Source organism: Haliaeetus leucocephalus, unplaced genomic scaffold (assembly GCF_000737465.1).
Source record: "Haliaeetus leucocephalus isolate CR32 unplaced genomic scaffold, Haliaeetus_leucocephalus-4.0 Scaffold228, whole genome shotgun sequence".
NCBI classification, from domain to species: Eukaryota; Metazoa; Chordata; class Aves; order Accipitriformes; family Accipitridae; genus Haliaeetus; species Haliaeetus leucocephalus.
The window spans coordinates 6,588,379-6,613,879 of NW_010972664.1; positions in this window are offsets into that span (position 1 = coordinate 6,588,379).

A 25,501-nucleotide genomic window follows, 5' to 3' on the forward strand; every position below is an offset into this window, starting at 1 on the left:
ATTATACTTCTTTAAAGGACTCTTGTGGTATACCATAGAGGCATTATGTCTGAATCCCAGAAGGGTGGGGATGCAGTGTTTAAACAGAAAATAAATATTGATAACTGTAAACTATAAAAACTACATTCTGTGTTCACAAAGACACAATTCCACAATCTGGAGGAGGGAAAGGGGAGAGGAGAGACAAGATTTTTAAAAGTTTGGGCCAGTGAAAATGAAAAATCAGTTGCTAAACTAGGAAGAAAAAGCAAGTTGTTTGTAAAGGCTGTGTATCCAAAACTGGGAACGATAGAAAATTGATAGAGGAAATGAGAATATAATCTTTAACCAGCAGCCAGCAAGGACAGTCCAGAAAGAGTTTAAACATTAGGAGCAAAAGGAATCCTAATGATATATATTATAAATAGTAGTCTGTTAAGAAGGATGTGGAAAAGATACAAGGACTAGATGATGTATTTGTATTTGGGAGAGGAAGAATGGTAGACAGCTAATGCAGTCTCATTGTGTAATGCTGAAATATTTTTTATTCCAAAACGAAAGGGATGCTAATGACTGTGTAAGTAAAACTATACTGGGTATTGCTTAAAACTGTCTTAAGATGAGATAGATGTTGGTCACGCAGTTGTGGAGCCAGCGTTTCTCTCTCACATTCATTATTGTACTGGTGATGCTTTGCTCTATGAATTCAGTCTAAGAAGATCTCATGGTCTCTGTCTGAAAACAAACAGACAGAAATCTCACACTCTCTTCTGCACACTCGCTTCATCTGCCTCTGTGCGAGTTCATCCAGCTTCTCGACTCACAGCCTGTATATGAAAGAACTCCCTCTAATTGCTGATTAGCTTGCATCTATCAATCTTATTGTTAGAGAATTGACAGTTGAGACAGATGTCCAAGCTTATTCAATTAAAGCTCCAGTTGCATCCATTGCCAACCTTATGTCAGGTCAGTCCCTTCAAATGCAATTTGCAAAGCTCCAAGCAGGAGCTTTTCCTGTACATTTTCAAACCCTTTCTCTAAAAATATTTTCTGCATTTTTCTGTTAATTTTTCAGAGTGCAGTTGGAATCTAATTTTAACTTTGTCTTCATTTTGTTATGTACTAGTCTAGAGCATAAACTCATTATATTTTTATAGTATGAACTCTTTTAAATGTGCCAGACTAATGCTTCATGACTCAGTAGTCAATATCCATAGATGGCATTTCCAAAGGTATTATTAGCTATGTGCAGGTAAACAATTCCTTTTATTTATTTTTAAATTCAAATCCTTTATATGAATCCCACAAAAGAGATTAGTTTCTCATTCAAATAAATAAGTCTCTAGCCAGATAAAATCTACTAGCAGTGTGACTATTAAGGTGGTGAATAAATGCCTTTTGTACCTCAGAAGGATTTCATTAACAAGTCAGAAAGGGCATTTTGACTTGTTTCCAACTTGGTACAAGTCTTTTTCATTCTCACTGATCAACACAAAGACAAGCAAGAGATTTTGTAGAATCTTTCAGAAAGCCACAACAAAAAGGTGTTTGTGTGTATTTTCTTTCAGTTGCATTGCAGGGGAAAGGAAGAAGGTAGTTTGGTTTTGTCTCCTGAAAAATACTGAATTATTTCAAAAACACTGGAATTCTTGCGCAAAGTTTTAATTACAAGCACCCTCATGAGAAATTTATTGATGTCATTAGCCTTCTTTGTGAGCTGGAAGTTGTACCTCAAAAGAAGCTGGAAAGGATTAAAAATACTAAAAAAAAAAAGTACAGATTAGAATATCGGTGCTTCTTCTGTCTTTGTAGCATGCTGGAGTGCTGCCACTGATCAAAGTAAAAGGTGCAGCATAACATTTCATAACTCTGAAGGAAGTGATCTAACTGGTAACTGAACCAAGAACAGATATTCAGACAAAAATCAGTCTGAATAGTCTTTGATCACCATTTTTATTTTTCTTTCTTATGTTCACTGTAGCACCATCACATTGTTGTATTTTCAGAAACAATAAAACCATATTTGGATTCAATCTTGTTGCCGTTCTTTTCTACTGTCCCTTTTCCATTCAAAGGGGTTGCATATAAGCAGAGAGTCTGTATCTGTAAACTAGTTACTGGTGTACCTATGTTGGATAATTGAAATGCTCAGTATAAAATTCTCTGCACAATATGTTTGCAGGTATTTCATTTGGCTATGTCATATTTCCTTGAAAATCCAGTTTCACTTTTGTGTTGATGTTCTAGTTTGGGTTTATGGGTATGCCTGCTTTTTCTTTTATGTGATACAAGTACTCTATTTATGGAGGCTCATTTTTCCTCAGACTGAACTGGTGCTCTAATTGGTTCCATAGCTCATATCTAGCAACATCTTTCAAAACTGCAAGAGAAGTTATGGCTATATCCCAAAATATTGCATGTTAGACTTTAATCAAACTGAATTTTAAATGTATTTTAAAAATACAATATGTATAATGCCTTAGCCTATTTAACTTTTTAAGTTGTAGGGGTAATAATGTCTGGAGGAGTTCCAAAAGAAAGAATTCCTTCCTTGTTGCTACGAAGGAGTTTTTTCTCACGAGAAGCACTTCTTTTGTTCTTCACTTTCCAAATAACCTTGAAAATTTATAGGCTGAACAAGTGGGGCATACTTACTGAGAGTGTTCAGGGTCAGAAACTGAAAACTTGCTTTTTTATAGTATCCCCAGAGTTTATGTAGAAGTTTTATGCCTTCCTTTATTTCAAGGCACACAAAGCCTTCTGGGTTTCTTTTAACAGAATAACAGTACCAGATTTTTGTCATTTTTATCCTTATGTATAACCAAAGCCTCAAAACCAAAAGTTGCTTTAGTTTTATGAAATACCATGACTTTGTTTACCTAGTTATTTTGTGTGTGCATGCATATGTGTGTTGCTTCTTACCTGATCTCCAAGGGTTAACCTTTTACCAGTGGTATTCTCCATTTCCATGGGCACTGTTTATGACAGGCAATAACTGGTTAGGGCCAGTGAAAAGATTAAAAAATCTCATTGGCATTTGAATAGGTCCACTTGAGCAGTATAGTGGATATACTAAAGAAACTGGCCAAGCAAAACAACAGCTTTGCCAAGTGGGCTGGTGACCAGCTGAAGGATCGTCTAGCATTTTGACAAAAGGCATTTTGACAGAACTGATTGCCAGGTTATTTGACAGTGGCTGGACACTGAAAATTTGGGGAAGGCAGAATGCTGGACACAGGTACAGGTGATAAGAGAGCCTCCTGTCTTAGAAGAGAAACCAGTATCTGTACAAAGAGGAGGAGAGTTGAACATGCTTAGCAATTTTGACCACATATTGCACGGCAACCAAGAGTAGTGGAAGCACTTATAGATGTGATATGATTCAACCACATCTGCATATTAGGGCTATGTTAAGTACAGTTGAGATAAGAATTTCTGGAAATTACTCTGTTTTGCTTCAGATGAGGCTTAGAAAAGGTAAACTACAAACCTGGAGCTCTGATTTATGGTGCTCAGGTAACTGGGGTTTGTAAGTAAATACACAGAGCCTAGAAAAGCTATTGCCTTTTTTTTCTTTTTTTTCCTTTGATACAGTGAGAAAGTGAAAACTCAAATCTTTGTGGAATCCTTTCCCTAGAGAATTTCTTCCTAAAAGCTTTTCTAGAAAAGTCAGAGGCTGCATCTGATCTCTTTTCACACTGAGGAAGCTTAACAATAAATGGATCCTGTCTGGGATATAGGCATAGCAACGCAACCAGATTTCAATCACAGAAAAGCTTTACTAGAACTAATGTCAGGCAGAAGCAAAATTAAGCTGCTTGTTTCAGCTCTGGAACAGAGTGTTCAGAAATGCAAGATTTAAGGCTTGTCAATTCCTGACCCGAGCTGAGTCACTTATTATCCAGTTACACTGTGGGCAGTGTAGCCTCAAAAGGTTTATTGGCATAGCACAGCAGCATGTTAATGCGGCTAGACTGCTTCCAGAACAGAACGAATAATTTCCCGCAGCACTGTATAGACTTGCTATTCTGGGACCTCTCGCTTGATCTTCCTTCCGTGCTCTAATTACGTAGCCACTAATTCTTCTATATCCTTCATTCTGAGGAGGACTGTGTCATGCTACTAATTTAATAAGGCACACTGCCTCTTTCTAATACTAAAAGTGCTTTGCTCAGCATCTGAAAATTTAAGTAGCTGAAATTAGTCACTGTAACTAGAGACCTGGTAATTTTAAATGGTTTGTGGTTTGTTCGGGTTGGGCCTGGGGAAGACAATATGAGGTGCCAAACAGGTTGCATTTTAACAAAATAAAACTGCAGGTAGTCAGTCTGTTGATAGGCAGTTGACAACATAAGGATTTAGGATTTTAGCTTTAGGCCCTGTAATTTGTATTTCTCTACCTCACTTTTTGTCAATTATAAATGTGAACACGATGATGTAATTCACTGGAGTATTGATGTCAAATGCAGTGATGCTTTTCAGTGACAGTGACAAGTGGGAAGTGAAGTGTCTAAATATATATATATATATCTTTTGAGCACTATCTGCTCTTGTAGAACAAGAGGGCACTTTCATTCTGTGAACTTGTGTTATAGTTGACACTATGTACAGCTAAAGTTCAAGAGGGTTCCGGTCACTGTTGACTGAGTGGTTAATAGCCACATGGTAAAGATAACATTCATTTCTCTCAAAGAAATATCAGCTAAGACCTCAAGTGTATTTTTGGTTCAAGTTGGGGGAGGATACAGATATATATGAACAAAGGCCTAATTTATTTTATAAGCAAACTGAGGTTTTATCCCTTTTTCTTAAGGCTGCTTTAGAGTGCCTGTAATGTGTTGCCACCAATGAAATCTTTCATTGAAAAAACACATGAATGGAAGAGTGGGAATCTAAATGATGGTGCCAATGTTATTTTGTCTCCTATTGTCGGTACATTTTGTGCCTTGCACATATAATAGTGTTCACAACTGAAAAGTGAAGCAAGAGGAAAGAACATATTTCACCTGTGGTGAAAATCTGATAAGCTTGGACTGTAAGCTTCTGGCTTTCTGTGACCTAGCAGGGCAAGAACCAAAGAAAGAGCTTGTTTTGCATTTGTTTTTCCTACTGTTCATAACACCAGCTTCAAAGGTCTTATGAATAGAACTATGTAAATGGTAAAATGTTAATGGTAGGGTGGTAAAACAGGCTCATGTATCTGAAAATTGCTCACACCTTCTGTAGTGGAGATTGCCTGACATAGAAGATCACACAAGTTTGAACCAGAGATTTATGAATGCAATGTATTTTAAAAGACAGTATTTTAAGGGGAAAAAGTAATTTTCCTTACTAAACCTGGTACCTCTTGCTGCGTGGAAGTTCTCATTTACTTTTGGTCCATGAATTACACACAGATAGGTATAGAACAAAAAATTTGAGAGCTTCCTCTAGAGGTGATTGTAGATAGGTCCTTAAACCAAAACCAGGAGAAGGAATCTCATGATGATAATTTTCTAGTTAATAGACAGTTTTCAGAAAGCCTGTGTTGCAAATACTGTTGAGTAGAAATGGCGATCACTGATCTCTGTGATTACTTATGTTGCCGTCCTGAAGAAGGTACAGGCTATGCTAGCTTTACTGGATAGCAGAGGAGGCTTGACTCCTTCAGATTTTTTTGGCTCTTCTTCAAGTCATTGCACACCCACTTTTTCACTATATGCATGCTCCATGGAAAGTGGTTACTGCCTCAGGCACCTATACCCCTGCATAACGACCTGCTGTGCTGGTTTTGGCTGGGATAGAGTTAATTTTCTTCATAGTAGCTAGGATGGGGCTATGTTTTGGATTTGTGCTGAAAACAGTGTTGATAATGCCAAAATGTTTTTGTTATTGCTGAACAGTGCTTATACAAAGTCAAGGCCTTTTCTGCTTCTCACACCACTCCACCAGTGAGTAGGCTGGGGGTGCACAAGAAGTTGGGAGGGGACACAGCTGGGACAGCTAATCCCAACTGGCCAAAGGGATATTCCATACTATATGATGTCATGCTCATCATGTAAACCTGGGGCAGGAAGAAGGAAGAGAGGGATGTTTGGAGTTATGGCTTTTTGTCTTCCCAAATAACCATTACGCATGATGGAGCCCTGCTTTCCTGGAGATGGCTGAACACCTGCCTGCCGAAGGGAAGTAGGGAATTAATTCCTTGTTTTGCTTTGCTTGCATGCGCAGCTTTTGCTTTACTTCTTAAACTGTCTTTATCTCAGCCCACGACTTTTCTCACTTTTACCCTTCTGATTCTCTCCCCCATCCCACCAGGAGGGAGGGAGTGAGCAGCTGTGTGGGGCTTAGCTGCTGGCTGGGGTTAAACCACGACACTTGCCTTGAGTTAGAGTGAGTATTTACATGACAAGTGTGTGAACTGAGTGCAAATGTTGCTTTTTGTGGTTGGACTCAATGATCTTGGTTGGACTTGATGATCTTGAAGGTCTTTTCCAACCTAAATGATTCTATGATTCTATGATTTTCAGCTGAATTAGTTTCCTGGTATTCAGTGTGCAGCCAGGCAAGTGTCCATACTGATACAAAGTAAGTGGTGTTACTGGGGCAGGAAGAAACAGAAGCAGCAACTCCTGGGAAAACATCACTCCAGCGTTTCATCAATCACACCAAAAATAGTTGTTAGTGTAGTAATTAGTCTACTGTTACCATTCCTTTTTTTCTCTTCTCTTAAAAGGGCTCTGAAAATGTTCTTATTCTGTGGTCTGGCAATCTGGTTCTGGTGGTCATCCATGAGTCCTTACTGCCTGCTGTCCAAACCACCTCCACATGTTTCTAAGGTGTCTGACTGCTGCCTAATTGCTCAACAGCTCTATTTATCCTCCTTCAGTGCCTCCATAAACCCAGCTTCTTACCATAAGCTCCTGTTTTACCTTAATGTGTCCAGATCCCCTCAAAAGCACAAATTACCTTTGCTTCTGCTCCTTTTTCTCATCTGCTTCCTGAATCTCTCAGCCTTCCCTGAAACCCAGCTCCTCATTATGCAAGTTCACAGTGTTCATTGCCTCAGCCTCTTACCTCGGCTAATAAGCTGGCATCCATTTACTCCTTAGACACCTTCAGCTTCCATTTGCCACATCCAGCACAGCTTGAAGCAGTTTGTTTTGCTATAAATTGGACTTTATGGTAACATACAATGTATTTGGAAATGTCACAATATTTAAATAACAAGCTTCCATACCCATAAATAACAAAAAAAACACCCAAACTTAAGCAGTGGTAACAAGATGACTCTGTGTCTGCAGTCTTAATGACTTATATAGGTCCTTGTCTGTAACTGAAGTCTATTTAGGAAACCAGAAACCTCTCCTAACTTCAGTGGGTCTTAGATCAAGCCATATGTTTTCAGACAGGCTGCCAGACCACCCACTATCATCCATCTTCATCTTCTATTTATTTTTATTGTGACAACTTCAAATTACATTTTTCCTATTTTATTCTCAGAACTTATTTTGTTCTTACAACAGTCTCTTCAGATAAAGTATTTGCAGAGAAACAGATGGTGATCTTATTTTCTGTGCTGTGAAAGGACAGCAATTCTCAGTTAGTAAGCAAAGTGAGACCCTTGTGGTATTCAGTGCATTTAGAAGGATAAATCAAGCATCAGAACACAGAGACAGTCCCTTTTCCATCAAGCACTACAGCAGCAACTATATGTTATTTCTGCAAAATGGCTCAATTACATCTTGACAGTTGATACAAAGAAGGAGTCGGTAATGACACACCTTTCCCACTGACCACTAATGCATTTGCAGTAAAACTAAGTCTTTAATGAGAATATTTGTCTTCAAGAACCACATTACTCTTCCATTTATTACTCTTCCATTTTCTATGTTGGGAGCACAGATCATAAAGTAACTGTTTACCATTGGATAAAACAACTTCTGGAGTACAGTGTCTTCACAGATGAGTGGGTAATTTCTGGTAATATCTTTATCTCAAATTGCAATTAGGAGAATAAATGTCCTTCTGATCTTGAAATATAGTTCAATAAGAATACTACTTCTGAAAGTCTGTTCTGTAAGAAAGTCTAGAGAATGGAGATACTTCATATTTTTTATAATTGAATCACTTAGCATGTTCATTCATACTAAATAAACTATGTTGCAGGGCTTGTTTCTGTTCGTGTTAGCTACCATTACACATCTTAAAGTGATATACTTTGTAATAATTAGGGCATGCTCTTCTTTTATTGCTTTCTTCTGAAGATTGCAGCTCTTAATGGTAGCTGTCAAAGATGGAGGGACCTAATGCTCTTCTTGCCTTCATACATATATACTAGTATATGAAAGCTTAAGATGTCTATTTTATTTATTTTTATTTTTTTGGATTATATGTTTTAGAAGTCACACCAAGGACAGCTTAATAAGTAAAATGGACTTCTCAAGTGTCTGAAACTTTAAAAAGAAAAATTAAGAGACGGGCTTTTTTTAAGGAAGTATTTAAAGCCAGTTTAAAGTTAAGCGTTAGCTTGTATGATGGTGAATGTTAAGTTCAATAACTGCAGATGATAAAAATACTAGTTTTTTTGCACACATAGATGTGATGAGAGAAGTTGCAATAAATATCCCATGCCACCAACAGCTTATTCAACAACAGTAATACTTGTTAGTCTTGAAATAGCTGCTCCTTCTTCCTTCAAAGTGAGATTTAAGAGCTGTGTAAATATGAGGCTAGTACAACAAAGAACTGTGCCTGCTAACCCAGAAGATGTGTTCATGTCAGTATGAAGTAAGATTTTGTACTTCATTTCAGTAAATTTCTTGAAAGGGAAATTTTGCAAAATCAGAGCTTATGACTGTACCAATTCTGATTATTGTAACAACATCTGATGAGTACTGTAACAATTACTAGACATGATATTAAAGTCCAAGATAGTCTCAATGGCTTGTTCCCTTCCTGTTGTGTCCTGGTTTCAGCTGGGATAGAGTTAACTGTCTTCCCAATAGCTGGTACAGTGCTGTGTTTTGAGTTCAGTATGTGAAGAATGTTGATAACACTGATGTTTTCAGTTGTTGCTAAGTAGTGTTCAGTCTAAAGTCAAGGATTTTTCAGCTTCTCATGCCCAGCCAGGGCACAAGAAGTTGGCACAGGACACAACCAGGGCACCTGACCCAAACTGGCCAACGGCGTATTCCATACCATGTGACGTCCCATCTAGTTTAGGAACTGGGAAGCAGGGGTGGGGAATCGCTGCTCGGGGACTGGCTGGGTGTCGGTCGGCGGGTGCCCTGCGCATCATTTGTACATTCCAATCCTGTTATTACTACTGTTGTCATTTTATTAGTGTTATCATTATTAGTTTCTTCTTTTCTGTTCTATTAAACCGTTCTGTCATGGTTTCAGACCAGCCGGTAACAAAGGACCATGCGGCCGCTCGCTCACTCCTCCCGCCCCCCTCCGGTGGGATAGGGAGGAGACGGAGGAGAGAAAAGGGAAAAAAAAAAAAGGAACCTCGAGGGTTGAGATAAAGGCAGTTTGCTGGAACAACACAAAGAAATTACAACAACAACGACGGTACTAATGAACGAGTATACAAAAAGAGTGATGCACAGTGCAACTGCTCACCACCCGGGACCCGACGCTCCGCCACTTCCCCCACCGAAAGTCGAGACCACCCCCCGGCCTGCTCCCCATTTATATACTGAGCATGATGGCACATGGTATGGAATAGCTCCTTGGCTGGTTCAGGTCAGCTGCCCCGGCTATGCCCCCCACCTCCCAGGTTCCTGTAAAAATTAACTCTATCCCAGCTGAACCCAGGACACATTCTTATCTCAACCCATGAGTTTTACTTCTTTTTCCCGATTTTCTCCCACATCCCACTGGATGGGGGGGAGTGAGTGAGCGGCTGCGTGGTGCTTAGTTGCTGGCTGGTATTAAACCATGACATGTTGGCAGCTCCTTTATTTTAATATTTGTGGCTTTTTAGTTGTTTCTCAAGAATACTGGAAGGAAACAGATACATTTTGGTATAAACTTCAGATTTTTGTGCTTAGGTGCCCATGCCTTTATTACTGAGTTTGGCTCTTCTGCTGAAGTTGGCTGGGATTTTTTATATGGTCAGAAATATTTATACAGACCTGAGCCTTTTGTGCCTTTCTAGTATGATAGTAAAATTACTCTGCAGTGCTCTGCTGGCCTTCTACCTGAGAATTTGCAGAATAATTCCTCCCTTTTTTTTTTATTTATTGTATTTATTTTTATTTCCATAGTTATAGAGCCTATAGGTTGCTATAAGCGGATTCCAGCATTGGCTAAGTGATTATTCTACTTCTAAACATTTAGGTCAAGTGTCTGCTGACAACTTAAGTGAATAAGAGAATAGATAGGAAGATATAAAATATCTAGTTCTATTTCATGTTTGTCTGTATCACATAAATTGGTCACCCAAATTTGATCACAAGTTATTTTTGATGTCTGACAGCTGAAATAAAATTTATTTCAAAAATGTATATACTACAGTGATAGGTACCAATAACAGAACTGCAGTCACAATTAGCACATGAAGTCACCACTGTGATGCTGCCTATATTTTAGTTACTTTAATTCATTTTAACAAACACTTATGAAAGCATATGTCAAATAACAATTTTAATACAAAGTCTGGCAATAACAAAGTGGCAACATAAGCACCCGTTGATAATATATGGCATAACTGGTGGCCCCAGGAGAAATGTAACAATTCAATTTGCTTAATATAGTCTTCTGACACAACGATCCACAGGAGTACCACTTAAGGAACCTAGGAATGGTAAAAGACGGTAAAAGAGCATGGAGAATGAACTCAGCACTCTTTGGGTTCTGAGGCTTTTGTCGTCTAGAAATACAGTGATATTTACTATAACATTTTATTTCTTGTCTGTCTTTTATCATGTCTGGGACAAGATTGAAGCAATCACACTCATCAGTTAGGACTGATAAAATCAACTCGATTTGCCAAAGTCAGTAGAACTGCTCAGAGTGTTACATTTAGATGTGTGTTTATGTACCTTTATTAATTCCTTAGAGAAGAGGTGTTGTACGAACATTGCCAATGGAAAATAGATAATTTAGTTCATAAAGTAGAAATCTGAGTATATGTTTATTTATTTTATACCACTTTGTATATATAGGCAGGTGGGTATATCCACAACATTGCTTAGGAAATGCATTATGTGTAGAAATAGGGAGAAAATATACTATTTTAATGTATCAGTGTTTTTTATGAAATGTATTGATATGTTAATATTTCATAAAACTATTTCTCAGAGGAAAACTATTTTAAATTATTTTTGCAGTCTTCTGCCTCTACCCACTGGGTTATAGTTTTGAATATAATAATAAATTGTCTTGTACTTATTTTGCTGAATATGGAAATATAATTTATAATCTTCTGCCAATTAGCTTTTCTCCTTAGTGGTATTTCTGAAGCATTCATTGCTGTTGTAAAATTCTATTAAGATAAGAAAATACAGAATGTTAGACTTCTTTGCTTAATTTTTCTTGAGACTATCACACAGTGTTTCTCCCAGTAAGCTGGGAAGAGAGAGAATGTAATTTGTACTTTCCAGAGCTTTTGATTTGACCTGATTGGTATAGTCTTTCCAAAAAGCTGAATAAATTTTATTACAGTACAAACATGACCTTCAGGAAAAGGTTGAAGTTAACTTTAACAAACTACTTTCCCAACCACTCGAAAAGAAACAGTCAGGAAATGACTGGGCTCAGCTCCTCAGGTAAGTAGCCCTCATTAATTGTCTGTTACTGACATACTCACTGTTAGCCGACAATTGACAATTGCTGATATTAAATCTGGAACGAGCATACCCAATCAACTAATGAAATTGAAATGCCAGAATTAAGATGCTGCTAGTTGGCTTTTATAGCTAATGAGGAGATTTCTGTAGTCACACTGATAGTAGCAAGTGGTTTAGTGGGATCCTTTATGGGGTTTATAGTTAGTAAGATCATGAGGTTTAATTATTTCTGGCATCTTAATATGATCTTCATTCTTTTCACCTTTCACCTGAGGAGACTCATTACTTTTCTCCAAGGATCCAGTATGATAGACAAAATGTCAGAAATAATTAAAACTAATGATGGCCACATGCAGAGAAATATTGAGTAGGAATTCAGTCTATCGGGTGTCGAGAATTCCCCCTGGAAATCTGAAATTAGTTGCTTCCCAGTTGTATTTGGAGTCCTCATCAGCCTCATAGTTTCATCAGTTTGATAGTGTTGTGCTTCTTTGGCACCCTGATTTATCAGTTTGTGGGAAAAAGGTCAAATATTTTATGGCCTCACACTGCTTAGGCAGTCTTTGTAACTCCCCTGATAGAATGATTGTTTTGAAATAGGAGTGCCTCCAGTTTAAAATCCAGCATCCTGAAATTTGTTGTCATGGTCCCCAGGTCCCTTTGGCAATAAGAAATATGCTTGGCTGTGCTGTAATATTGATACAGCTTTTAAACCAAAAATTAATGTTATTTGAAAACATAAATTGGGATCCTTCACAATTCTGACTTGTATGTACTCCAGCAGTTTTGCCTTCGTTTTAGAGTCTTGGCAAATTTTCATAACAGCCATATGAGTAATAAGGTTTTTCCGAATAGTAAATAGTTACCACATAGCAGACACTACATTTTCTTTTCAGAATATGAAGAAATTAGAATAAGTTATTGTCTTCGAGTGGAATATGAACACTCAGCTCCTCTCTGAGTCTTTTGAAATCTTTCCCTGAAATTACTGATTCTGTTCCTTAGTGCAGCCTGTAGCTCAGGCTAATTATGACTGGGGCAACTAGATTATTAAAAACCAACCAACCAAAAACCTCTGAATTGAAAATGAGAGGCTCTGCCATTTTTAGATGGATATGCTGGGCTAAGGCCATTTACAGTCAGTCAGGGGCTACTTTCATTTGCACTTCTGTACTTTTTCCTTGCCTGGTGAGTGGCCCCAGGGAGAGAAGGATGCCACTGCATTTAGTCATGGGTTGGGCAAGAGTTGAAACCAGAGGGTCTGCGATTTACAGCCAAGGTTCTTAGCTCATCTACTTGTCTGGCAGATCTGTTTGCTTCAAGCCTGGAACCACAGAGTGGGCAAGCAGCAATTCAGCTGTGGAGTTTGTGGTGGGAGAACATGGGCAGTGGATGGGGAAAACTTAGCATGAGAGTTGGACAGTCAGTCACAGTACTGTTCTTAAGTAATCTATACAATGTATATACATCAAACATAAGGAGGTCTCTTTTTCACACTTGCTGTGTGGGCAAAAGACAGGGGTGGTGAAGATAATTGTGGAGGGCACCTAATCATACTGGCTGATGGTGCAGATCTGTGTCAGCTGGGTTCTTCTCAACCAGATAAATTCTAACCAAGAGGCCTGTTAGTTCTTCTCACCTTTTAACACTGCTTCAGGGAAAGGAAATTGAACAAGGCAAAAATACATGGCCAAAAATACTTAATTCTGCTGATACTCTGAGGTAAAAAGTTTGTCCCTCAAGCGGTAAGTGGTGGATGGGTGTAGTTATATAGATTTGGAATTAATAAAAGCTGCATTCTTTAATGTGTGGTTGCTTCAGGATCTTCACCAGAAATCCTGTTTCTGTAACTTTTTAGCCACAATTAGAAGTGACCCTGTGTGTGATTTATGTAAAAACACTAGGAACAAGGACTAAGCGTGATACTACTTAAATATTGGTTTTGAAAATAATGTTTACTTTAACCCCTGAATCGCCCTTTCCTCATGTCTTCTCAGGTACCAAACTTCAGAAATGCTAAATTCAAGTGAAATGGTTACAAATGTTCTTAATTCCAAACACATGAGAATCTTTGAGTGTAGTCTAGTTCTGCCTTTTTTTTTTTTTTTTTTTTTTTTTTTAATTCATTTTATCTCTTCCATATGAGACAAATACAATGCTTGGAAGGTGGGGTGTTTTGCAGACTGAAATATTACTGACTTGGCTTCTTGCATACCTAGACTTTTTAGTTATAATAGATGTCATTTTCATCTAAGACCTATAAAAGACCTATTAATAGAAGTCAAGTAAGCATTAAGAACGGTCCTTCCTTCACCAAGAGCTATCAGAGCTCCTTCCCTTTTCCACAGTATTAGGAATAGTGCTCATTTATCTTCTGATGCTGAATCCCCATCTTTCACAATTGATGAAGCCTTGCTTCAGGATAAATCTTGTGGCATTCTGCTTTGTCTTTCATAAATGAAATGCTGTTAATAAACGAATTACACACAGACTGCATGGCATTGCTATAGCAATCTACCCTATGTATCTACTGGCAGGTTTAACTGATGTTACTTTTAATTTTGCTTATCGGATCTAACTTCTCTCCCTGCCTTTTTGACAGCTGTGACTGAAGTGAAAATTGATTCTAGCTTTTTAAGATCACTTTGTCATTAGGCTTGCATTGCTATATTGAAAAGCCACAGATAAAAGGTGCTGATGGGCGAGGTGGAAGGATTAAAACTTCTGCTTGTGTTTGTATGTGAGGCAGTAGATCTGCAAGATTGAGTTCATTTTCTCCTTGTTATTGTTAATGCTGTTCTGGAAGAGGAAAATAGAGCCTGCTTCTTTCCCTTTCCAGTATTTTTTTCCTTCAGTGCTAAAACTGCATGCCCTTTTTTTTTTTTTTTGTGAACAACAAGCAGAATTTTTTTCAAAGAGAATATTTATATCCACAGAGTACTGTAAGAGAAAATATGGGAAGAGTACATGAAATTTTGCTCCCAACATGGGGGTGAAGGGCCAAGCTTGCACAAAAAAAAATTGTTCAACTTTGGGGAATATACAAGAAAGTTAAGCATTACTGACAGCTTAAATAACTCCTACCTTCACCCACGCACAAGTCTGAGCCAGTGTTAGTTCATTATGTTTTGGTTTGGAAACCTAAAATCTAGGCTGCTTTTTCTTCAAGTAACTCTTTTGCCACTGCGGTGCTGAAGAACGGATTGCGGGATGTAGTTGAGTTCAGACCTTAAAAAGAAAACAAAATTGCTCAATTAGACTCTCCAGAAGAGCTTCATTTGTCGTAGTGAATTACATTGGTCACTGGCTACCATTAAGAAAGGAAAAGGGAAGGAACAAGGGATCACACATTCTGAACAGGTCAGATTAAACCAGCCAGAAAGGTTCATGGTGTCATAAACATTGCAGAGAGTAAAAAAAAAAAGACTTTGATAGCCGATAACTTAATTATCTGCCACTATCAGTTTGGAAGGGCTTTTAAACACATCCAAAGTGTCTACCAAAATTTTCAGCAGGAGTGACAGCAGATTTTTAAGTAAGGATAAAAATGCAGCAGTCTTCCTGGAATAAGACTCTGACACACTATGATGAATTACCTTATTATATTTGTTCACATGACAAATGTACTTGATCAGTGTTTCTTCCTGGGAATAGTTGAGCTTATCCAGAGGCAAAAGTTGAAAGGAAATGAAAGCTAACTAGTAATATGAAGTGGAATACATCAGAATTTCTAGCAACAGAAGCTGAGAAACCTAATTGATTATTGTATATGTCTATAACAAAACACTTCTGCTATCCCCTGTAGTATGAATTCTTCCTTTATCTGTTTAATATTATTGATAGAAATTTCACATACACATACTTTTATAATTGAGTCCGTTAAAATGAATAGGTTTACTTAGAGCAAAATGCTTTGTAAATAGCAAGATTTAGCCTTCTTCCATGCTGCAGGACCAGTCATAGCACTAACTTAGAGTACCTACCTTGAGCACAGAGACTGACAGAGAAATTGAGATGGGCCACATCTGCCTGTTGACAAATTACAACTGACTTTGTTGCCCAGCTTTCCAAGTGAATTTTGCAGCCTTGACAGTCCCATTTATGAAGCCAGTTTGTGGCTGTGTACCAGGTGCAGGTCCCCAGGGCAGGCTGCGGGGCGGCCTCTGTGAGGAGAGGCCGGGGCTGCCCCGAGCCGGACACAGCCGGTTCCAGCCGCCTCCGACCGACCCACCGCAGGGCACGGCTCAGCCCCGCAGCCACCACGGCGGAGCCGTGGGGAAAGCCTGTGTAAGAAAGGGCAAAACACTGCCTGGCTGTGAGAGGAAAAGTGTGAGAAACAGTCCTGGGAGCATCGAGGTGGGAGGGGGAGGAGGTGGTCCGGGCACCAGAGCAGAGATTCCCCTGCAGCCCCTGGGGAGACTGTGGTGGAGCAGGTATCCACACTGCACCCATGGAGGACCCATGCTGGAGTAGGGGAGAAGCATGAGGAGGAAGGAGCGGCTGAGAGGAGCTGTTGTGGACTGACCGCAGCTCCCATCCCCACCCTTGCTCCACCACTCAGGTACATGGGGAGGCAGAGGAGTTGGGAATGAAGAAGTGAACATGTTCCAGTTTTTGCCTTTGTTTCTCGCCATCCAACTCTATTCTAACTGGCAATAAATTAAATTAATTTTCCCCAAGTCAAGACTGTTTTGCCCATGGCAACAAAAAATGAGCATTCTCATCTTGTTTTTCCCATCCTGTCCTGTTGAGGAAGGGGAGTGAGAGCAGCTGGGTGGGTGTCTGGCAGCCAGCAAAAGTCAACCCACTACAGCTTCTCTATGTGTTTCTGTCTTGATACAGCATCTCAGTCTAGGCCTATATCTAGTGCACATGCATTTCCCCTTACTTTTTTAAAGTGTTTGCAATTACAATAAACTTTAGGTATAGTGTGTAATGTAAAATAATATTCAGACTTTTTAGCTACCATTTATCAAAATAACTTGTTTCAGTTCTGTAAAATACTGGAAGTGAGACACAATAATTATAACTATTTAAATTTCTACATTATTTCAAAAGAAACTGATGGTATAGGACCTAATATATGATTATTTAGCCAGTGTATCAGAGTTATACTAACCTGTAATTCTCTGAGCTGCCCACCTTACAATTCAGGCGTGAAAATAATGGAAATCCCACTCCAGAGTTTAGAGTTAACAAATTAGCTTTCGATTACTGGTATCTGTAAACATGTAAATTAGGTTGTTACCCCAAATTGCAACTGAGAGTCTACATCTGACCCTTGTGGCTTTGAGAGACAAGGCTATGAGCCTGGCTGTCAGGACACAAAATCTGTGTAACAGAACAAGAGTGAAATTTGGACAGAGAAAAATCTCAATAGTTTTGGACAAATTAGATGTTTTGGTTTGACCCAACATTTTTTTTAAACTTCACATATGCTTTTAAAATACTTTCAACTACTTTTTTTTGTTTCATCCTTAAGCAAAATATATATGGTTCTGATTTCTACTAACACTCTTAAAAGACTGTGGCTTAGTAAGTTGAGTAGTACACTAATGATGTATTGTTCTAAGTAATGGAAATTAAGCTGAAGTGAAACTGTAGGTACAAACAATTTTTTGTGATGCATATATTAATGTTGTTTGTGTTTTGCTTAATGCATTTTTACTATTCTTCTGATTTAGTCATTGGCAACGGTTTTCCAGCCAGCAGTGTGAATTAGGGACATTTTCTATGTTTCTACTTACATATAATTATTATTTTGTTTCAAGGCATGATTTGAAAATCAACCATGCATACAAAAAAGCTTGTGCTCCTGTTTGTCTTGGCTTTAAAGGACAGATAAGTACTTCTGCATCCGAGCTTTCAAAACTTGTCAGAAAATCATTTTCTAAAGAAGAATTACTTCTGTCAGTGCTTAAATTTAAATTGCGGAAAATAAGATTTTGTTATTGCATGTGCTTTGTAATACTTTGTTCATAAAGTGCTCAACATACTTTAATCATCTCGATCATATTAAAATAAATACAGTTAATGGAATGTGTATTCAGCTATTTCGAGAGTAACATTGCCGATATAACACAATTTTCCTCATTGTTTTCTTTGAATTGTTCTAGTGTTTCTATTATTTAGAGAACAGGAGTGGGACTGTATTTGGGTCAAAAGAGACATTTTATTGTCCCCATAAGTGTCTGTCCAGACCTAGTACAAATACAATGTGTCTGAAAAAATTAGCACCTGGCTGGGTTTGTTGGAAGTTCTTTAGCTCAAGCTCTTTAGTTTTTGTCTTCAAAGTGCAGTATACATAGTCACATCAACTTAGCAGGCATCAAAGCCTGCTAAGTTGTGCTACAGGCAGCAATGCAGCTAACATACTGCAGCTGTATTTTTTACAAAGTTGTAAGCTATATTTTTTACTAAGTTAGCTTGATTACTGGAAGAATATCTCAACAATAAGGAACTCTGTGGGGACTTAAGTACAACGTCTTTACTAAAGGAGATGCACAAAGAAGACACAAACCACTTTTTTATTCATTTTTTGTCTTCACCGTAGGGAGATGCAAGCCAGATATGTGGAGTAGATTCACCCTGCCAATGGTAATACAGCTGCAGAAGTAGGACTGTATGTTCCCCCTACCCTACATAAATTTACAAGGCACCCTATATAGACATTGTGGTCTGTCTTTCTGGAAAAACAAAAAAAGCAAAGTATATTTGTCTCTACGGGACTCAAGACTGATTGGCACTGATACTCCTATAGGCCTATTGATCGTTTTCTTTAAACTTAACCAACACATTTCATCTTACTGCTTTTGCTCTTACTATAGTTAGCTTTGTGAAGTGAGAAGTGGGTTCTCACATTGTTCTGTTAGAAATGCACAGTTACAGTAGGTATCATCTCTACTGATAACTTACATATTCATAATAATTTAAAAAAATCTGTCTGAAAATATAAGGGTTCTGATGTTCTTATTCAATCAATGAGATCTCAAACAATGTTTAAAGTGGAAAAGTGGATTGAAAGGTTGAGAAGGCAAGTGGGGGTTGTTTGACATAATTGAGGACAAAGCTGCTGGACCTGACTGAAACAGCACTTTATCCTGTTTGGGACTGATTTCATATCTTAATTGGGTTTACATGTTATTTGGGTTGATGAATTCTATCAGATATTATAATGAGACAAAAGAATTGTCAGTATCCTGTGAGTCTTATATGCCTTTTTCCCTTGAAGGCTTTTATAATTTATACATTCGCTCTTTATTTCAGTTCCTGAATATCTTACTGCCTCTTTATGAGTCTTAATTTCAATTCTTTCTTTATAAAATAACAAAATTTAAAATTGCCAGTAAAAAGCAAATGCATACATTGAAAAGTAATCTAAAATGGTAAGAGTTTGAGTGGGATTTTATTTTTTCCTGTCTCATGTTGTGCAGAATTATCAATTTTGTCTTTATTTCAGGTATTTAGCTTATTCTTGTTCATAGTATAGCTTCAGTCATGTGGTACTTCCTTTGAAATTTTGACAAAGCAGTTAGAAGAGTGAGTAAAACTGCAAATCAATTGAATGGATAAACTTGGGTCTAATACTTCTTTAGCTGTCATTAGCTTGTTTTGTTCTGCTTAATTTAGTTGCTTTTCAGCTCATAAACTTCAAAGTCAACCCTAAGTTGAGCTTGAGGAGAATTCATACGGTACATGCAGGCCTGATTAGCCCCAGAACTGTGAGCAAATCTGGTATCTACACAGTTTGCACAACTGTAGTGAAGATGTAAATATTTATTTTTTGTCTTCCATGCTTGAGCTTGAAAGATTAATCTATAGTAAGAAATTCAGGAGGTTGCTAACATTCAATATGTAAAATCACCATTTTTAAGATCTAAAATATGGCATCTGTCTGAAGGGAAGGTAAACTAGAGTAGCTTGTGATTTATAGTAGCTTGACTCATCAGTAGTAATCACAACTAAAAATGATGTTTTGTTTCACTACTGTGGAGTATTTATAACAGATTTTCCCAAATGCGTTTTAAGAACAATGTATCTGTTTATTCAAGACTACTAATTTATAGTGTGCCATGCCACAAGCACTGCTGTTGTTTGCTAGCTGGTCAGATATATAATGAACTCAGCTTACTTCTGGATGGTAGATCATAAAATCTTAAACTTCTAATTTACATCTCAGTTGTAAAGCTCTGATCTCCTTAAATCATATGGAAATGAACTCTAAACCTTATAGAAATCTGCAGCGATGGTCTTTCCTCATGCTATTTCCTGTTTCTTCAGTCTACGTTACATAGAATTCTTCCTCGGTCTAGTTTTCTTTGTCCCCTTTGACTGTGTCAAATCAGAGCATGTCACTGCCATTTTGCTATCCCACACTAAAGCACTTTCCTTACTAATTATTACATCTAAATTGCTTGTTGCTCACCAACATCTGCTGCTCAGTTTCTCGGCTGAAAATACAGCGTATAATACTCTATCTTATGCTTTTTTTTTTCTTTCTTTCTTTCTTTCAAATGTGTCCTGGCTACTAAAAACTGCAGGTGTTTTGGTATTTCAGATCTAAGCAATATATCCCCATACACACTCTTAGAATCTGTTTCTCTCTTGCAAACACCATTTGAAAATTTCTCTTATGCAACATGAAAGACAGTGCTGATGGCTGCAGTTGCGATAGTCATTAATAAAAATGGGATAATACACATAAATCCTAAGAGAAACACATTTTTTATTCTGGAGTTTGATAGGAAGAGTAGAAAACAAAGGGTAGAAGGTTGCAACAGAAGGAGTATTTCTCTGGAGCTCGTGTATTTTATGTCTTGGATGAATGGTATGGCCACTCTTTGAACAGGGAAAATGTGTAGAACTGTGACAACACTTGTAGTAGCAGGACTTCCAGGTGACAAAGTCTTCCTTTCTCAGAACCTGCTCTGCTTGCTCTGATGGGAGTCCAGCATGGAATTTCCCTTTGATGTTCCGTGTAAGGAGGTGTCACTGATGGTGGCATCCAGAGACTCACCAGCACAGGCAGCTGTGGCTCAGAAAGATACTAGCCTAGTGTTAATGTGCCATTGGTAGGGCTATTGCCATGGAGGTTTTGATGCTGTTGGAAGGGTGCTGGTGTGCTGAGGAGCTTGGTAGAACATGGGCGTTTCTGGTGGTTATATTCTAGAAGGGATGTATAGGATAGGAATAGCAATTTTCTTTGTACCTTGTAGATTAACCAGTAATAAAGTCAAGCCATTTGAAAAGATCTGCAGTTCCAGGATTATTACAAATTTAGGAAAGTTTGTTTAGAAAGAACAAAGAAACCTTTGCTTCTTGATCATTATGAGCATTAGTGGATTTGACATAATGAATTTAAAGAGTTTGTAGTAGTGCAGGGTGGCCAAGTATGATGACAGAAAATTACATCTGTGTATTCCAGCAGTGACCATTTTTCACAGTTGTTGTGATTTTGCTGAATTTATTTCAGTCATGAAATAAAAAGAAATATTTTAGATTTTTTTATCTTGAAATATTTTCAGATTATAGCACTTTTTTGTCCCTCTTGAAAGTATTTAGCAACCTCTAAATAAAATACATTGACATTTTAAAATCTAAATACTTTTTTGTTTAAAAAAAATCTAATAGTTTACTTTCTTGACAGAATATTCTCTAATTCTTCCAGTGTAATAAACGCCTTATTGGAAGTTACGTGGGTGAAACCAAACAGCTTTCCTCTAGAATAAAATCACAGAAACAAACACTAGAAACCATTTACCATTGGGAAAATGTCCTTTTTTTTTTTCTTTCCCTAAAGACCTTCATTCATCCTTGACCTCTTAGTCACAATTATCAAAGAAAATATACAAAAACACCTTTAGAAAAGAAACGTTCCTAGGCTCTTTCCTACGTATCCTGGGAGCTAGTACTTAGTCCTTTAGTGGTTACTAAAAAATGATGAACTCAACAGAGGGAGCAGGAAAAGAACTGGTTTTAAAGAAAGCTCTGTTCCACAGGTTTCAATAATAGGAGAGAAAAAAATTTAGCTTTCCTGCCCCCTGTCCCACAGCTGTTCACTGAGAAAATCGGTTAGATTGCCTAATGGATAAACAGAATTAGGTTAAAGGAAAGGTTGGGTTCCTCTGCCAGCAAAGCTAGTTTCCTTTCCCCACTGAGAGTTATCACACTCTGTTGTGCTGTTTCAAGCATTGCTATTACCAGAAACTGACTCAGATCTGTCTAAATGATCCAATTTAAAAAGAAAACAGAAAACAGTTTTTAAGCGATGGAAGTTGAGTAAGGAATTTCACCAAGAAGTTTTGGGTCAGCGCATGGCCACGTAACCAGAGCATGAAGAAACGACAGCATTTGTGGGGAGAAAGAAATAAGCAGATACGTGCTTGGTGGTGCTAGAAGAAATTGTCCCCAACTTGTACTTGCTGGGTACGTTGGCAATTCTGGGCCAGGACTACAGAAGCGGCAGGGAGGCCGATGGCCTGGGTGCTCTTGCCCAGCCTCCCCACTGATCTGAAACCAGCATTGCTGCCTAACTGAATCCTGTGTTTTTGAAATCCAGAGGCTGTATTCAGGTCCAACAATGAGGAGAACAGTGGACCCCACCTTCCCCTCTTTTTCTTGGATTGGTAGTTTTCTAAACGAAATCTCTAATTGCTTCGTATTAACTTGGAGCAATGGCTTATTGATACAGGAGCCATTTCCTGGCCTGGGGTGGGTGGCAGAGCGACAGGGTGGAAGGAGGCGGAGCTGCCCTGCTCATTAGCCGGGCAGTGGTGGCTTTGGGGCAGGCGGGTGTTAGGCCCTGGGGTTGGGGCTGTGGCGGGGGTGCGCACGCAGCGGCTGTTGCCCTAGGCCTTGGTGGCTCTCGGGGTGAGCCCGAGCCAGTCGGTGAGGCCAGGGCCTCCGTGGCCCCAAGCGCCAGGGTGAGCCCCAAAGCCTGAATGGTGAGTGTATGGATGAGACTTAGCAAAATGTTGGGACGCAGAAATAGAGGGGTTGAGAAATAAGAACTCCCTGGCCCTCAGATAGGAGGCCTGAATGTGGGGTTGTGCCCTTCCACACCAGGGTTGTGGTGGAAAAAGTGTGGAAACCAGAGGATGAGAAGTATGACCTGGGAAACTACGAAATTGCTCCCAATTGGGCGTCAAGGCTCTGGAGACCTCTGATCTTCCTCCTCCCAAGGTGGTAGGGACTTGTTCCCTGTGCGGGGTGAGGAGCCCCCAGACAGTTACTAAAAAGAACAGGAGGAGGAGGAGGGTGGATGGATCCCTCTCAGTGACTGTGGGTGAGGGAGCGGGACAGGGTGGTAAGGCCTGCTGAGGCGTCTTCCCCCTCCTCCCCTCCCCTCCCCTCCCATGCCAGGAGGGTGCAATCTGAGAAGGGTGTGCAAATGACAAAGAGGGGAAAAGGAGCAGTTGTGATCTTGGTGTAGTGGTGGGAGCGGCAGAGTCAGAGGGATGGTGCTGGATGTGCTCCAGCTGCAGTGCAAACTGGAAAGAAAATGGTGCTGAGTTGTGGATGATGCTGTGTGGGGAAGGCTAGGATGATGTAGACCACCACAGGTGGAAAGGGGGTAAACCTGTCTGCACAGCTCATCCAGTGCAACAAAAACCTGTGTTAGTTTGTCAGGTGAGCGAATTGCCAACCTGTGCTGATCATGTCAGCAATGATACCTATTTTGGCCTGCAGGAGCAGTGGGTGGAGTTTGTAATAGCTAAAAGTTCAGACTGATGATGTTAACACCTGTAATCTGAACGTATATACACTTTGTACATTGTTAATTGCTGTTATCTGGCCCCACAGACAAGGAAAGTGTTTAATAAATGCATATTAAGATTGTGATGGTGTCAAAAGTAGAGTTTATAAAGGATGTATGTTCAAACAGTTCTTAAAATATGTATTTTACAGAGGCAAGAGGTGCAATATATTGGACATAAATGACAGAGTGGGTGACAGGGGACTTGCATTGGTGGCCTGTGCAGGAGGAGGCAGTGAACTGCCCTGTGCCAGTCCCAGCTGGCTCTTAAACTGGAGTGAACACCCCATCACCTCCCAAAACTTCAGCCAGTCAGGGAGCCTGTAGTGCACCTGCTCAGACAGGCTGAAGAAAAAGTGGCAGCCACCAGTGGCAGGAGACATGTGGAGAGGCTCCTAGTGAGACATGCTGAGTAGATACTCTGGAAGATGCTCTCAGACACATGAGGGGGAGATTTTGGGGTTATATGAGAGACTCCTGGGGTACACAAATGAGAAGCCAAAAGTTTCAAGAAAAGAGAAACTGAAGGAGACATCCAGGGGACCCAGCGGTTCTACCCCTGGGCTGCACATATCCAGAGCCTCTATGCTGACCCACTTCCATTTCCTCCTAGACTGTGCTGTCTCTCCTGTGGGACACGGAGGTCATGCAATTTATAAAACTGCACATATATCTGTGATTAAAGTGGTTTTGTATCTGAGTCCACTTAGTGTCCATGCTGTCAATGTGGTCTTAAACCATGACAGTGCATGTTTGAATAAGAGGTAGTATTAGTTTCTCAAGGTAGTTAAGGACACTTCTGTCATATGCCATTGGACAGGAAAGTATTAAAAGCCTTCAGAATAAGTAGTCAACATTGGGTACCTCCTGTGATAAATGGTAGCTTGTTAAAACATTCTGGATACCTTTAAATAGGCAGAGATGCTACATAATGGGGAAGGAGAGAGGTGAACAGAACTGAAAATTACCAGCAGCAAGGCAGTCATAGGTAGACAGGATTTCATAGCATCAGTGAAGTTAGTTTAAATGGAGGAGTAATGACAATGTGAATGAAAAGAAAAATGTTGAAGTAGCTTTAGTAATAGACCTGAAGGAAGAGAGATTGTAGTGGTGGATTTCAAATTATCTATAAGCATTTATATCTTGAAGACATACTTAGCTGGCTGTTTCTGTATTAATTCTTGCTGTGTTGCTAATGAGAAGTTAAGCTAAATTCAAAGCTTTGGTAGGATTTCATGCAAGTTGTTGCAAAATCATAACAATGATGGTACTTCATAATTTTTTGAAGTTTTCTGATCTACCTCACTCTAAAATGTAGATTCTAGCACAGTGAGCCCCAGTGGTCTGTGCCTACAGCTCTAAATCAAGGGATACTTTGTTTTATTTTTCTCATAAGGTGAACTCTGGTGAAAAGTGAAAAATTTTGTAGTCTTGGTTGAGGACCCAATAATCCACACAAGCATTGTACAGCTTGTAGGAACAAAGTTTCAGTTGTCCCAGGAATCCATATATTCCATAGTTCAAGTAGTTGAAAGAACTTGTGGTTGCTCTGTTGCTGGCATTATTCAAGTTACATTGCTTAAAAGAATGTTTACCATTTTAAGGGTAGATTGTTTGCAAACATATGTGTCTCCTAGTTTATACACTTTATAAACAGAAGGTGCCACTACTTCTTCAGACATTCTTTGGGCTTCAAGACACTTTATACTGTTGACAAAATCTCATGGTATATTTGTCATTGTTGGCTGGCTATTAGAAAAGAAAGTGGAAGACAAAATGACACCAGCCCATTTGTGTAGATAAAAAATCAGTGTAGAGTGAGGAATATAAAAACTGCCTTTGAGTTTATACTTTCAAAGAAAAAATGTGTACACATGTCCATTTTTACAAGTGGTGTTACACGCACACTGGACAAAGTTTGAAAGATAAGAAATTGAATCATACCAAGATATATACAAACAGGGATCTTGGATTTTGTTGCAAGATTTGG